Source organism: Sus scrofa, chromosome 2 (assembly GCF_000003025.6).
Source record: "Sus scrofa isolate TJ Tabasco breed Duroc chromosome 2, Sscrofa11.1, whole genome shotgun sequence".
NCBI lineage: Eukaryota > Metazoa > Chordata > Mammalia > Artiodactyla > Suidae > Sus > Sus scrofa.
Genome location: NC_010444.4, coordinates 133,551,325 through 133,567,519, shown reverse-complemented (window position 1 = coordinate 133,567,519; position 16,195 = coordinate 133,551,325). Strand labels below are relative to the sequence as shown.

Below are 16,195 nucleotides of genomic sequence, written 5' to 3'. Positions count from 1 at the left end.
GGTGTATACGCTCTAGAGAGTCTCCAGGACTACAGAGGGAGACTGCTGTAAATGCACCACCGATTCCCCCCCCACCCCACTTATCCTATGCCCTATTCCCTGGAACCTGTAAACAGAATGAAATACCATTCCCACAATGATGTTATGTCACAGCTGACCTTAAAATAAGATTATCTGGAGAGGCCTGATTACCTGAGTCCTTAAAAGCAGAGAGTTTTCTATGGAGTTCTGCTGTGACACAACAGGTTAGGGATCACAGCAGTGGCTTGGATAGCTGCTGTGGTATGGGTTTGATCCCTAGCCCGGGGCTTCCACATGCTTCAGGTGTGGCAAAAAAAAAAAAAAAAAAAAAAAGCAAAGCAGAGAGTTTTCTTTGGCGGGGGCGGAAAGAGGTCAGTGAGATTCAAAGGTACGAAACATTCACTTTGCCATTGCTGGCTTGAAGATGGGAAATGGGTACATGACAAGGAATTCAGCAGGCTTCCAGAAGCAGAGAGTGGCCTCTGGCTGACAGCCAGCAAGCAAACGGGTTCCTAAGTCCTATACCCACAAAGAACTGAATTTTGCCAACAACAAAAATGTGCTTGGGAGCAGAATTTTTGCCCCAGGGTCTCCAGATGAGAATTCAGACTTGCAGGCACCTTGATTTCAGCCATGTGACACTGTGAGCAGAGAATTCAGCAAAACCATGTTGGACTTCTGACCTACAGATAATATGAGCTAATGAATGGGTGGTGTTGTAAGCCACTGATGGTACCGGTTACATCGCAATAGAAAACTAACACAACCCCTGTCACTGAATTAACCCTTCTCAGAGTGTATCTGAGTTTCCCACTCTATTGTCAGTCTACAGAAAAATGGATCAATTCTCAGGCTTTAGTAAATAAGCCTGGGTCATCCATGATATGAAGAGGGGAATCATGAGAAAAGACTGAAATTCCTGATAATTTGCCTTGTGAGGGACATGTATGTTATTTTAATTTGGGTAAAAAATTGAACTATGTCTTTATTTTGAAGTAACAGGCTGGTGAGAACTCACAATTATGGATGTTATTAGAATTTCAGGTAGCATAAGGGAAAGGAAAGACAGAGGAAAGGTGACATTTTCTAGAATAAAGAGAATGATCTCTAGGGACAAGTGGGTATGGGTATGTTTTGCAGATTGCTAGCTGTCTCATCACAGACTTGTAGGAAATTTTCTTTCTTCCTTTCTCCCCTTCCTTCCTTTCTTCATTTTTTTTCCTTTTTCAGGGCCGCACTTGCAGCATATGGAAGTTCCCAGGCCAGGGGTTGAATCAGAACTACAGCTGCCGGCCTTCGCCACAGCCACAGTAACATGGGATCCAAGCCACGTCTGCAACCTACACCACAGCTCACTGCAATGCTGGATCTTTCACCCACTGAGCGAGGCCAGGGATTGAACCAGCACTCTCATGGATCCTAGTTGAGTTTGTTAAATCCTGAGCCAGGAAGGGAACTCTGTAGGAAATTTTCTTAACCTCTTTGAGTTCCAGACTACTTTTTTTTTTTTTCTTTTCCCTTTTTAGGGCCGCATCCACGGCTTATGGACGTTCCCAGGCTAGGGGTCGAATGAGAGCTGCTGCTGCCAGCCTCACCACAGCTCACAGTAACACTGAATGAGGCCAGGGAGAGAACCTGCATCCTCATGGATACTAGTTGGGTGTGTTACCACTAAGCCACAATGGGAACCCCCTGGACTACTTATCTTAAGATAGTTAGGAAAAATAACTATCTAATAAGATTTTTGGAAGAATTAAATGAAATAATTCATGTAAAATCTCAGTTCCTGCAGCATAGTAGGCAGTCAACAGTTTATCTCCATGACCAGAATGGATTTTTTTTATAACTTCTTTGCAAAGTTTCCATAGTAAAAGTAACTAAATTATAGCATATATAGGAGCAATGCTATCCTACAGAAATATAATGCATGCCACACTTGTAGCCACATGAAAAAAAGTAAAAATAAGCGTATGAAACTAATTTCAATAATATATTTTAACCTGATATACAAAAATACTGTCATTTCATCAATATAAAAATATATTAATATTTTACTTTTTTTCCCCTAAACCTACAAAATTTAGTTTAAACTTTTTACGCTCAGTACAGCCATGTTTCCAGGGCTCAGTAGCAACATGTAACTAGTGGCTTGAGTATTGGACAGCTCAGTACTAGACTTCTAAATGAATATTTTAATAAATTCTCCTTACTCATTATTAATTCTAAAATAAACACGAAGAAGTGGAAAATAGATAATTATGGATGTATGAGAACACACATGCACACATACCACAGAACACTCTGGCACATACCAAACCCAGATGATTTGGGGGTTTTTTGTTGTTTTTCTTTTTTAACCATCAGTTCTCAGTTACAATGAGTCACACTTCAATCAGAGGATCAGGTGTTAGTGGTACATGGGTTTCTAATTTCAAATTCCAAAACACACCACAAATCAGAGCTACATAGCCAAATTAAAGTAATACAGGCAACTGTGATAGCTAGGTTAAAACAAAAGCCTATTTTTAACCAAAGAATACATGTTGATTTTTAAAGTAACTTTAGTAAAATATTCTATGTTTATTTCCTTTGCTTGTTCCTTGAAGATACTGGAATAGACTTTTGGATTTGACATAAGGCTGTTTTTTTTTTTGTTTTTTCTTTTTTCTTTCCAAGTCATTATCTCCATTAGGTGAGAATGAAGACTAAAGCAATCAGAACTGGTAGAAAGTAGGAGCAATGCACAGCAGCCACCTCAAGACTCACATAAAATCTGTGACACTTCTACTAGGATCTTCAAAGATGATTCAGACAGTGATCTTGCCTCTAGGGTGGATACACTCAGAAAAAAAAAAAAATAGGACACATCTAAACGTGTAAGATGAAGCAGAACACAGAAAGAGAATGAAAAATACCAAAAACACCCCACAAGTACTTGTAAGAATGGGATCCTTTTCAGTGGATATTAGGGAAGGTTTCTTAGAAAAGCAACCTTTGTGAGAGGTTTTAAAGAATGGTCTTTAAAGGTTGGCTCATAAGGCTCAATTCAACAGGTACTGGTTGCCTACCTACTGGGCTGCAGGCCCTGTTGTAGGCAGAAGGGAGTCAGTGATGGAAATCTGTGCTAAGCTTTGGGATGGGGGTGAAGAATGGTGAAAGACAAGTAAAACCAGCAATGCAGCACTGCTCTGGATTCCAGCCACTCTCTCCACCTCACGCTACCTCTGACATCCCTCTGCTTCGGATGTCCTCCTGGGCTCTGCCCCTTGTACCCACAAACAACTTCTTATCTCTTCCCCGTTTCTGACCTTTCATCTAGAAGATGAGTCTTGGTCTTACCTCATTCTCCTATCAGCCTGGCTGTGGGGTCAGGGCTTCATTCTCCGACCCCTACCCTGCAGCCACGCACGTGTAGATTCTGCCCACCCCCTGCTCCGGCTCAAGGTCTAGTCAGGAAGCTGCAGCATCAAGAAGCTGCCACCACAACTTCCGGCTCCAGCCTGACGCTGGTGTGAAGAGGAAGTTGGGCACAGTTCACTAAGTATTATCACAGAGAGAGTTCTAGTGGAGGACCTTTGACTTGGCCTGTGAAGATGCAGAAAGGATTCCGAAAAGAGCAGACGCTTGAGAGGCATTATCCAAGCATTAAAAGAAGGAGGACATTTGGGGGGCAGAGAAGAACATGCATGAAACCGGGGAGAGATGAGAATGTGATGCTCTTAGGGAACTGGAGAATGAGTGCAGGGTCAGAGAAGGGTTCCTGTGGGCACAGACAGGAAATGATTCTGGACCAGCAGAAAGAGACTAGCTTACGCTAAGGAGTTTGGATTTATTTAGGAGATGATAAAAAGTAAAGCAGAAAGACACATGTATTAATGACGCTGCTTTAAAAAAATAAAGGGACATATTTATAGGGACATATTAATGTATCACGCATAGACTTTGAACTCAACCTATTCTCATTTAGATAACTTCTTTGATAAGCTCCGTGTCACCTTCAATCATAAAGGGTAGTATGTGAAAACCTGAGATGGAATTATAGTCCCTACGTGATTATTTCATGCTTATCTGTTTGCTTTTTCTTTCTATCTTTTTTTTTTTTTTTTAATGGCTGCACCTGAGGCATACGGAAGTTCCCGGGCCAGGGACTGAATCCCGGCTGCAGCAGTGGCAGTGCAGGATCCTTTAACCCACTGAGCCCTCTCCGCAGTGACCCAAGCTGCTACGGTCAGGTTCTTAACCCATGGCACAACAGTGGGAACTCCTTATCTGTTTGCTTTTAATAAATCATCAGTATTATAGAGGCTGATTTCTTCCGGGCTAATTTTCCATTAATCTGAACAGCTTTTTTTTTTTAATTAAATAAGGTTATCTCCTTATGAACAATAATTGGACACACAGAGATTCAGTGGTCAATGTTAATCCCACGAGTTATTCTGCTATTCATGTATTACCTCTTAGACTTTTTTTTTTCATTTTTGTCTTCTATCACAATATAGAATTGCATAGTCTACTAAGAAAATAGGTTAAAAATCATGAATATATCCTAAAAAAGAAAGGAAAGTGACCTATTTGGGTGGGGGACTAACACCTTGGCAATTTGACAAATTATGGAAATTTCTTAAATGGAGAAAAAAATAAAAGGTTTTTTATAAAATAGCTACTTTAGGAGTTCCCCTGTGGTACAGTGGGTTAAGGATCTGGGATTGTCACTGCAGTAGCTCAGGTTGCTGCTGTAGTGCAGCTTTGATCCCTGGCCCAGTATATTCCACATGCCCACAGGTGTGGCAAAAAAAAAAAAAAAAAAAAAAAAAAAAACAACCAAAAAACCTAGTTTAATAAAAAGAGTAATTGCTACAGTGATCTCTTGGTTTAGAAAATTGAGACTCAAAGGGGTTTATTATAGCTTCCTGTTCCAGCAAGACCTGACTAACATATTCTTTTGTCAGTCAAAAATTACTCAGTTCTATTTTTATATTCCATTAACACATAAATTTCAAATCAATAATATGTACAAAATAATAAGTTCTCAATTTGCTAAGAATTCTGATAAGCAGCTATAATGTTGTTCATTATTTTTCACTTTGTTTTTATATAGTTTTATGCATCTCTATTTTTTTTTTTTTGTCTTTTTGCCTTTTCTAGGTCTGCTTCCACAGCATATGGAGGTTCCCAGACTAGGGGTCTAATCGGAGCTGTAGCCACAGGCCTACGCCACAGCCACAGCAACACGGGATCTGAGCCGTGTCTGCAACCTACACCACAGCTCACGGCAATGCCGGATCCCTAACCCACGGAGCGAGGCCAGGGATTGAACCCGAAACCACATGGTTCCTAGTCGGATTCAATAACCACTGAGCCACGATGGGAACTCCATGCATCTCTATTCTTTAAAAGTGCTTTTCTAAAATTAACACACTTTTTTTTCATAGTTTTACATTTACAGAAAAACTGACTGAAAAGTACAGAGTTTCCTATAGCCCTCATCTTCCCACCCCAGACTTTCCCTAGTTTTAACATCTTGCATTAGTGTGGTATATTTTGTTATGAATATTTTTTCAACAAAGCTTTAAACAGTCCTCTCAAGAGTTCCTGAACATCTTCTGTTAGATTCATTTCTAGACACTTGATATTCTCCAATATTACTATAAAGCGTTTCTTTTCTTTACGTTTCTAGTTGTTTGCTGCTAATAGTATATAGGAATGCAACTTGCTTTTGTCTTATATTGGACTTTTAAAAAATTTAGAATTATTTTGGGTTGTCTATGTAAACAATTTTATCAACTGCAAACAGTGACTATTTTATTTCCTCCTTGCCAATCCTTATGCCTCCACACTGCTTAGGACCACCAATGTAAGTTTAATACAGAAAAGTGATAATCTTTGTCTCATTCCTGTTTTAAAAAGGAATGCTTCTAATATTTTCCCACTTAGAATGATGTTTGTTTTAGGTTATCTATAGTACTCTTAAGCATGTTAAGGAAGATGAGAAACTAGATCCAACATATATATGTGTGTATATGTATATTTGGTATTTTCAAAGATACGAACCCTTCCCTGGGGGTGGGGGTGAGGGAAGATCATCCTAAGTATTTAAAGACATAAAAAAAAAAAAAAAAACACCTTTTCTCCAGGAGTTCCCATCGTGGCTCTATAGATTAAGGACCTGATGTCGTCTCTGTGAGGATGTGGGCTTGATCCCTGGCTTCACTCAGTGGGTTAAGGATCTGGTGTTGCTGCAGGCTGTGGCATAGGTTGCAGATGTGGTTTGCATCCAGTGTTGCCATGGCTGTGGCATAGTCTCTGATTTGACCCCTAGCCTGGTAACTTCCATATGCTGCTGGTGCAGCTACAAAAAGGGGGGGAAAAAACACCTTTCTCCAGATAAAAGGTAATTTGACTATTATGAATCAAACAATGTAGACAGTCTAGCAAAAAAGTTCTTGAGAATCAAAGATAAAGAAAGAAAACTTTGGTTTCACAGACAAAAGTTTAAGGCACAATAACTGTGTCTCAGGTTTCTCCATACCCCTGATTATTAGTAAAACAATGTCCTCAAAGAACTCAAAGTCCTCATGGAAAGAAAGTACGACTCAAGAACGTTACGCCCAGTAAATTGCTTTTCAGGTATAAAAGCAATAGAAGTACAATTCTGAATATGGAAGAATTCAGAGACTATAATCCCCATGTTCTTGAATAAACTACTTGAGGATTTACTTTTAGTTACCTGTGAAATAAACAAAACCATGGCAAAAGGAAAAGTGCAGTATTGGGTTCATTTAACTGTGAGAACAGAACAAAATAAAAGTCAGGTTTGTGGTTAAAGATCAACACATAAATGTCATAGTTTCTGATGTTTAAAGAATATTACTTTTTTTGGTTTGTTTTTGGCCAAGCCAGCAGCATGTAGCAGTTCCTAACCAGGGCTCAAATCCATGTCACATTAGCAACCTGAGCAGGTGCAGGGACAACACCGGATCCCTAACCCACTGCACCACAAAAGAACTCCAAAGGAATATTTCTATTAACAAAAGTTGGGACAGGAAGAAAAAATGTAAAGTCGCAAATAATATATTTAAGAAAATTAATCTGACATTGGGGTTTTAAAAAATGCGTCTTTTATTATTATTATTTTTTTTGTCTTTTCTAAGGCCGCTCCGGCAGCATATGGAGATTCCCAGGCTGGGGGTTGAATTGGAGCCATAGCCACCGGCCTAAGCCAGAGCCACAGCAACGCGGGATCCGAGCCACCTCTGCGACCTACACCACAGCTCATGGCAACGCCGGATCCTTAACCCACTGAGCAAGGCCAGGGATCGAACCCACAACCTTATGGTTCCTAGTTGGATTCTTTAACCACTGCGCCATGACGGGAACTCCTAAAAAATGCATCTTTGTGATTCAAATATGCAGCTAAACTATGAGACTAATAATAGTTATTTTTAAGCCTCAGTTGTCCATGGTGAGCACACGAACCACTTTTGGTTTCTACTGGTCTCAGGACTGTTGACCAAGGAGAGAGCAATCTATATATTAAATCTTGTATGAGGAAACTAAGTAATTTCTTTCCTTCTTGGTAGGAGACATTATTTTAGTGTGCAGTCTTGGCAAGAACAGGCTGTTCTTGACTATGAATCTGGCCAATTGTTAGAGAAGTCACCAACAACAGTTACAATGAATAAATCCAATCAGTATGTTCTGTACCTGGAACACCACATCAATCGTGGAGATTGACAAAAGAACTGTAAGCAGAGTAAGGACCAAAAAATTAATAAACTAGAAAGCAAACAAAAACCCAGAGGTAACCACCTGTAAGCTCTGGTATCCAACGAATTTAAAAATGTTTTTGGAGTCTCCTTGGAAGAAGAGGAGATGGGGACTAAATTATTCCTCGTCCTTTCTTTCCTGTTCCCGTGATTTTCTTTCTTTTTTTTAAGTGATTTTTATTTTTTCCATTATAGCTGGTTTACAGTGTTCTGTCAATTTTCTACTGTACAGCAAAGTGACCCAGTCATATATACATGCACACATTCTTTTTCTCACATTATCCTCCATCATAAGGGACTATATAATGTTCCTAGTGCTACACAGCAGGATCTCATTGCTTATCCACTCCAAAGGCTCCCATGATTTTCTTACTGTGTTCTGGGTTTTCTCATCAGCCTATATGCTTGTCTGTGGTTTTGCTCCACAAAAGCAGAAAAATCCATTCCAGAAATTTATATCAGCTTATCAGGCTGGCTGCCATTTGGAGCCATTAGTAGCCAATTTCTTTTCCATTTTCTTTGTGTCCTATAGGAACAGCCCTGTAGTCCTCCTCATGTCATGATCCATTGCACACCCCCAACCCTAGCCCAGAAGGATGAATCCAAGCTTTAGTCATGAAGAATATACATGCACACGTTTATTTGTTTTTCTGATAGTAAAACTACCTAGATTTCCCTTTTTGCAGTGACTCCTCCTCTCTTTAGAGTGCTTTGCCTATTTTCAGGTTTGGGGGACTAGTAGATCTTATTGCTATGATGTAACCCATAAAGGTTTGAAGCAGATTTCTCAATAGCCCATATTGCTCCTAGAATCATGGAAATATGTGGTCACTCCACTCACTCCTGGGTTAGCAGACACCATGTCCTCTGCACCCTCTGAGTGCATTTTCAATGATTAAAAATGTTCTTTGCTTGAAATGCATGAATTTTCTGCATTTGAATCCAGTATTCTCCATAGGTCCATTAAGACTGCTTGTTAATGGTATTCCTGTCGTGGTGCAGCAGAAATTAATCTGACTAAGAACCACGAAGTTGCGGGTTAGATCCCTGGCCTCGCTCAGTGGGTTAAGGATCCGGCGTTGCCGTGAGCTGTGGTGTAGGTCGCAGATGTGGCTCGGATCTGGCGTTGCTGTTATATACTGCAGATATGAACTTGGGCCGCAGACAATTCAGAAAAACTGTTTCTAGGTCAAAAGAGTTCCCTTCTGGTGCAGCAGGTTAAGGATTCAACTGTTGATGGATAGTTAGGTTGTTTCTATATTCATGCTGCCATGAATACAGGGGTACATGTATCTTACTGAATTAATGTTTTTGTTTTTTTCAGACATTTACCGAGGAGTTTAAATGAAGGGTCATATGGCAGTCCTATTTTTAGTTTTTTGAGAAGCTTCCGTAGTGGCTGCACCAATATACATTCCCACCAATAGCGCATGAGGATTTTCTTTTCTCCATCAACAGTGTGCGAGGGTTCCTTTTTCTCTGTGTCCTTGCCAACATTTGTTATTTGTGTCCTTTCTGAGGATAGCCTTTCCGACAGGTGTAAGGTGATAGCTCATTGTGATTCTGATTTGCATTTCTCTGATGACTAATGATGTTGAGCATCTATTCATGTGCCTGTTGGTCATCTGCCTGTCTTCTTTAAAAAAAAATCTGTTCAGATCTTCTGCCTATTTTTATTAAAGTTGCTTGGTTTTTTGATGCAGAGTTGTATGAGCTGGTTATTTATTTTGGATATTAACCCCTTATCATCAGTGATAACCATTTGCAAATATTTTCTCCCATTCTGTAGACTGTCTTTTCATGTTATTGACGGCTTCCTTTCCTATGCAAAAGCTAGTAAGTTTAATTAGGTCCCATCGATTTACCTTTATTTATTTATTTAGTCTTTTGTCCTCTTAGGGCCACACCCACAGCATATGGAGTTTCCCAAGCTAGGGGTCTAATCGGAGCTGTAGCTGCTGGCCTACGCCAGAGCCACAGCAACGCTATATCTGGGCCATGTCTGCGACCTACACCACTCACAAAACGCTGGATCCTTAACCCACTAAACAAGGCCAGGGATACAACCCTCAACCTCATGGTTCCTAGTCGGATTCGTTTCCACTGTGCCATGACAGGAACTCCTCATTGCTTTATTTTTGCTTTTAGAAACAGATCAAAAGAAATACTGCTACATACAATTTATGTCAGAGTGTTCTGCCTATGTTTTCTTCTAGTTTTATGTTATAAATTATTAAGTTTTGATATCAAAATTGGCTACGTAATTTGTGCAGCCCTATGCAAAGTGAGATGCAGGAATTTTTGTTTAAAAATTATTAAGAATATTAATAATATTCACTGTCAGACAATGACAGCAGAACATTAAACCAAGTTCAGGGTCCTTCTGAACACAGAGTCTGTGTGACTGCTCAGGTTGCCCACCCATGAAACTGGCCCTGTGTGAGAAAGACTCTGCTTGCTGAGCTGATCCATTACTTTTCTGCACATATGGAGCCGTTTGTTCCATTAAGATTGCAGTGCGATTCAAAGAAGAAAGGTGACATAAGAAATGAGTCCTTAGGAATTCCTGCTGTAGAGCAATGGGATTGGTGGTGTCTAGGGAGCACTGGGTTGCAGGTTTGATCCCCAGCTTGGTACAGTGGATTAAGGATCCAGCATTGCTGCAGCTGCAGCTGCAACGTGGGTTGCAGCTGTGGCTTGGATCTGATCCCAGTCCCGGGAACTACATTTACTAAACTACTACCACCTAGTAGAAGGTAACAGTGAGGCTAAAGGAAAAAATATTCTAGAATTCAATTCTGTTTCTAAACATTTTCCTATAGCTACCAACCATCCTTTAGATTTCACTGTAGAAACAACTTAGATGAAAACAAGTACATACAAGTGAGTTAGTATTAGCTGTGTGATACACACATGGAAGGATATCAAGCTAAATTACAACTCGGATATCTAATAAGATATCATGCTTTCATTAGAATGGACAAAGGAACAGCAATAATATTATTCATTCATTCAACAATTGCTTACTGAGTTCCCACCATATGCCAAGTAGCAGATAGTAAAAAAATAAGACTGTGTGTGTGTGTGTGTGTATGTATTCTACATACATATATATACAGTATAATGTATACACACATGTATAGATATAGTTATATAAATGTAATAAAAAAAAGTGGGCAGAAGGAATAGGAAGTGAAGAGGGGTTGAAATTTTAAGGGGTGATGGCCAAGGTAGATTTCAGAGAAAATGACACTTGATGCCTGAAGTAGATGTAGATATTATGAGAATTTCGAATGTTTGTGGGTACAAACAGACTGAAGATAAAGGAGAAGAGATCCATGATGAAAGGTGGTCTGGGAGGTGATAAAGGGGTAGGATCAAGGGACATAGGTTAAGGGATTGGCCCGCTAAAGGGAAATGACAATTCATTTTCTGGGATCAGAGAAAGTGACTTAAAAATGAGTGTAAGGGGGAGAGGACAAGATGGCGGAGGAGTAGGAAGACACGCTCGCCCTCTCCCACAAACACAACAAAAAAAGCACATCTACAGAATAAATGACTCGCACAGAACAGCAACCAATCGCTGGCAGAGGAACCTAAACTCCAATAACGGCAAGAAATTTGTGACATTATTGGGCAGAACAGGAGAAAAGAGGAGAGTGAGAGAAGGCGAATCCGAGCGGGACGGGGGCTCCCAAAAGGGAACTGCGGAGGAGAAAGGGATCCCGCACCCTGGAAAGTCACCTACCGGGCGAAAGATCAAACGAACCGGAGGAATCTCCAGATGCAGAGAAGAGTGTAGCAGTAAGTTGGAGTACGGAAAAGCCGATCAAGAACCCAACGGACCATCTGAACTACGGGCAGAGTCACCAAAAATTGAGACGCCTGGGTGGGGGCTGGGCACTGAGACCTTGCCTCTGAAGGTTAGTCCCCGAGAGGGGGCTGGGGGACGCCGGGTGGGGGCTGGGCACCGAGACCTCGCCGCCGAAGGTTAGTCCCGAGAGGGGGCCGGGGGACGCCGGGTGGGGGCTGGGTACCGAGACCTCGCCGCCGAAGGTTAGTCCCCGAGAGGGAGCCGGGGGACGCCTGGGTGGGGCTGAACACCGAGACCTCGCCTCCGAAGGTTAATCCCTGAGAAAGGGCCGGGGGACGCCTGGGAGGGGGGCTGGGCACCGAGACCTCGCCGCAGAAGGTTAGTCCCTGAGAAAGGGCCGGGGGGCGCCGCCTGGGTGGGGGCTGGGCACCGAGACCTCGGCTCCAGAGATTAGTCCCCGGGCTAGGGGGGCGGGGCAGAGCGGAAACTGCTTGGGAGGTCTAGAAACCAGTTGACGGGGCAGAGACTGCCTGGGAGACTAGAAAACAAAGCTGTCGCAGAGGAAGGGAGCAATACTCCAGGAGTGGGGAAGGGGAAAGCCACATCAGAGGGAACCTGGGAGAAGAGCCTGGTCTGTGCCCGTGCGGGGGAGGGGAGAGAAGAAGGGGTGGGTCCCCATAGAATACCCCCCACGCCACAGCAAGCTTACAGGCCCGCTAGCTAGCTGAAAACTCCGCTTCCCAGTGCATCCCCTCCCCCCACCCCCGCCACGCCCTACGCTCTCACGGACCTGGGGCTGCCTGCCATCCAGGAGGGCTGGCCTCAACAATTGCCTGAAGCCTACCACCGCAGGGGCTGTCCCTGCACAGGCCTGCTTGCCCTTTGGAGGGGCTACACTCCCGCAGAGCAGCACCAAACAGCACCAGCCCCCGAGAAAAGGCCTGCAGCCTAGAAAAGCTAGAACAAGCTTAGCCAGGCTGTGAATAGATCGGCCTAATTCTCGGACGGTTTTTCTGAGTCGGGTTGCCCCGGGGAGGAGCCTCTTCGGTTTCCAAGGGCCCTGCTACCCGCCCAAGCCCCCAGGGGATGCTCTAGTGGACCAGCTGCATAGGACTGCCAGCTCCAGGCAGGACCCCCTGCAGCCCAGAAAAGCTGCAACAAGCTCAGCCAGACTGAAAAGATCCGCCTACATTCTCAGGCTGTCCTTCTGAGTTGGGCTGCCCTAGGGAAGAGCCTCTCAGGTTCTCAGTGCCCCAGATAGCTGCTCCAGCCCCCAGGGGGTGATGCACCCCTAAAAAGCAGCTGCCCAACACCGCCAACCCCCTGCAAGAACCCCACAGCCTAAAAACACCAGAGCAAGCTCTGCATGGCCAAGTGAAATCTGCTACCATAGCGGTGTGGACCTCTCAGTCCTGTCTGCCCTCAGGAAGTCCTCCTTTGCTTCAAAGAAACACTGTTAGCCCCATCAACACTCCAGAAAAGCCACACTGCCTCAAAAAAGACTGACCAACAACGCCAGCCCTCAGGAAATATTCCACGGCAGTGACAAGGCAAACACTGCCCGATCACGATCACGGAGAGTACAACTCCCTCAGGAGAAAGAAAACAACAAGCAAGATGAAGAAGCTGAGAAACCACTCCCAGTCAAACCAACAGGAGAACTCACCTAAAACAGTCAACAATGAAACAGATCTCGGCAGTCTGACAGACCTGGAGTTCAAAAGAGAAATAGTGAAAATACTGAAGGAATTAAGAGAAGATATGAACAGTAATGCAGATACCCTCAGAAAGGAACTAGAAAATATAAGGAGAAGCCAAGAAAAACTAGAACATTCATTTGCAGAGATGCAAACTGAACTAGGGGCAGTAAAAACCAGAATGAATAATGCAGAAGAACGAATCAGTGATATGGAAGATAGAATAATGGAAATCACTCAATCTGGTCAACAGACAGAAAACCGAATCAAAAAACTGGAAAGCAATATAAGAGACCTATGGGATAATATAAAGCGGGCCAATCTACGCATAATAGGAATTCCAGAAGGAGTAGAAAAAGATAAGGGAATGGAAAATATATTTGAAGAAATTATTGCTGGAAACTTCCCAAATCTAAAGGATACTGGATTCAAGATACAAGAAGCACAGAGGGCCCCAAACAAACTGAACCCAAACAGACCCACACCAAGACACATCATAATAAAAATGGCAAAAGTTAGTGATAAAGAGAGGATCCTCAAGGCAGCAAGAGAAAAACAGAATGTTACCTACAAGGGAACCCCCATAAGAATATCAGCTGATTTCTCTACAGAAACACTACAGGCCAGGAGGGAATGGCAAGAGATATTTAAAGTGCTAAAAGGAAAAAATATGCAACCTAGAATACTCTATCCAGCAAGAATATCATTTAAAATAGAAGGGGAAATAAAAATTTTTCCCAACAAACAAAAACTTAAAGAATACAGCAACACAAAACCCAGGTTAAAGGAAATATTGAAAGGGCTTCTCTAAACCAAAAAGAAAGGAAGGAAAGGGAAGAAAAAAAAAAAAAAAAGAAGAAGAAGAAGAGGAAGAACTAGGACTGAGGAAACTGCAATCAGAGAGAAGTCACTCAAATAAGCCAGCATACAGATTTAATCATGAACATGCTTCAAACAAAATAAAATTAAAAAGAAAAAAATAAAAAAGAGTCATCAAAACCATAAAATGTGGGCAAGGGATGTCAGGAGGTAAATAACCCTTTTTGTTTATATGTATGTCTCTCTTCTTAATTTTAATATAGTAATAAAGTGTTTGAACTTACAGGACCATCAGGCTAAAACACACATTTATGGGAAGGGGTTAGCATACTTAAAAAACAGGGCAATCACAAGCCAAAACCAAATATTGCATTTGCAAAAAATGAAAAAAAAAACCACTCAAGCAGATAATAACAGGAGACCATCCAACCAAAAAAAAAAAAAAAAAAAGAATGGAGAACCATAGAATCAACTGGAACACGAGGATCAAATGGCAATAAATAATCATCTATCAATTATCACCTTAAATGTCAATGGACTGAATGCCCCAATCAAAAGACACAGAGTGGCTGAGTGGATAAAAAGGCAAAAACCTTCAATATGCTGCCTACAAGAAACTCACCTTAGGACAAAAGATACATATAGACTGAAAGTGAAAGGGTGGAGAAAAATATTTCACGCCAATAGACAAGACAAAAAAGCAGGAGTCGCAACACTCACATCAGACAAAATAGACTTTAAAACAAAAGACATAAAGAAAGACAAAGAAGGACACTATTTAATGATTAAGGGATCCATCCAAGGAGAGGATGTTACTATTGTCAACATATATGCCCCAAATACAGGAGCACCCAGATACACACAACAAATATTAACAGACATAAAGGGAGATATTGATGAGAATACAATCATAGTAGGAGACCTAAATACCCCCCTCACATCAATGGACAGATCCTCTAGACAGAAAACCAATAAAGCAACAGAGATCCTAAAGGAAACAATAGAAAAGTTAGACTTCATTGATATCTTCAGGACACTACATCCAAAAAAAGCAGAATACACATTCTTCTCAAATGCTCATGGAACATTCTCAAGAATCGACCGCATATTGGGACACAAAGCGAATCTCAATAAATTTAGGAGCGTAGAAATTATCTCAAGTATCTTCTCTGACCACAATGCCATGAAATTAGAAATCAACCATGGGAAAAGCAAAGAGAAAAAACCTACTCCATGGAGACTAAACAACATGCTACTAAAAAACCAATGGGTCAATGAGGAAATCAAGAAGGAAATTAAAAACTACCTTGAAACAAATGATAATGAAGACACAACCTCTCAAAATCTATGGGATGCTGCGAAAGCAGTGCTCAGAGGGAAATTTATAGCAATCCAGGCCTTTCTCAAAAAAGAAGAAAGATCCCAAATGGACAACTTAACCCTCCACCTAAACGAATTAGAAAAAGAAGAACAAAAAAGTCCTAAAGTCAGCAGAAGGAAGGAAATTATAAAGATCAAAGAAGAAATCAATAAAATAGAGACTCAAAAAACAATAGAGAAAATTAATAAAACCAAGAGCTGGTTCTTTGAAAAGGTGAACAAAATTGACAAACCCCTGGCCAGACTCACTAAAAAGAGGAGAGAAAGAACCCAAATCACCAAAATTATAAATGAAAAAGGAGAAATCACAACGGATACAGCAGAAATACAAAAAACCATAAGAGAATACTATGAACAACTGTATGGCAACAAGTTTGACAATCTGGAAGAAATGGACAATTTTCTAGAATCTTACAGCTTGCCAAAACTGAATCAAGCAGAAACAGACCAACTGAACAGACCGATCACTAGAAATGAAATTGAAGAGGTCATAAAATCACTCCCTACAAATAAAAGTCCAGGACCAGATGGCTTCACAGGTGAATTTTATCAAACATATAAAGAGGAATTGGTGCCCATCCTCCTGAAACTCTTTCAAAAGGTTGAAGAAGAAGGAATACTCCCAAAGACATTCTATGAGGCCACCATCACCCTCATTCCAAAACCAGACAGAGATACCACCAAAAAAGAAAACTATC

General features: G+C 41.5%; 2 protein-coding genes across 8 annotated transcripts in view; both read right to left on the bottom strand.

Moving 5' to 3' along the window:
- The window catches only part of CDC42SE2 (CDC42 small effector 2), a 119,867-nt gene extending 116,362 nt beyond the window's left edge, over positions 1 to 3,505 (bottom strand). Inside the window, exon 1 of the mRNA XM_005661625.3 lies at positions 3,361 to 3,505. The gene's annotated coding sequence lies outside the window, so the exon portion shown is untranslated. The remainder of the gene's footprint in view (positions 1 to 3,360) is intronic.
- Positions 1 to 16,195, bottom strand: part of LYRM7 (LYR motif containing 7) — a 203,799-nt gene that overhangs the window by 116,362 nt on the left and 71,242 nt on the right. The gene's annotated exons all lie outside the window — the stretch shown is intronic.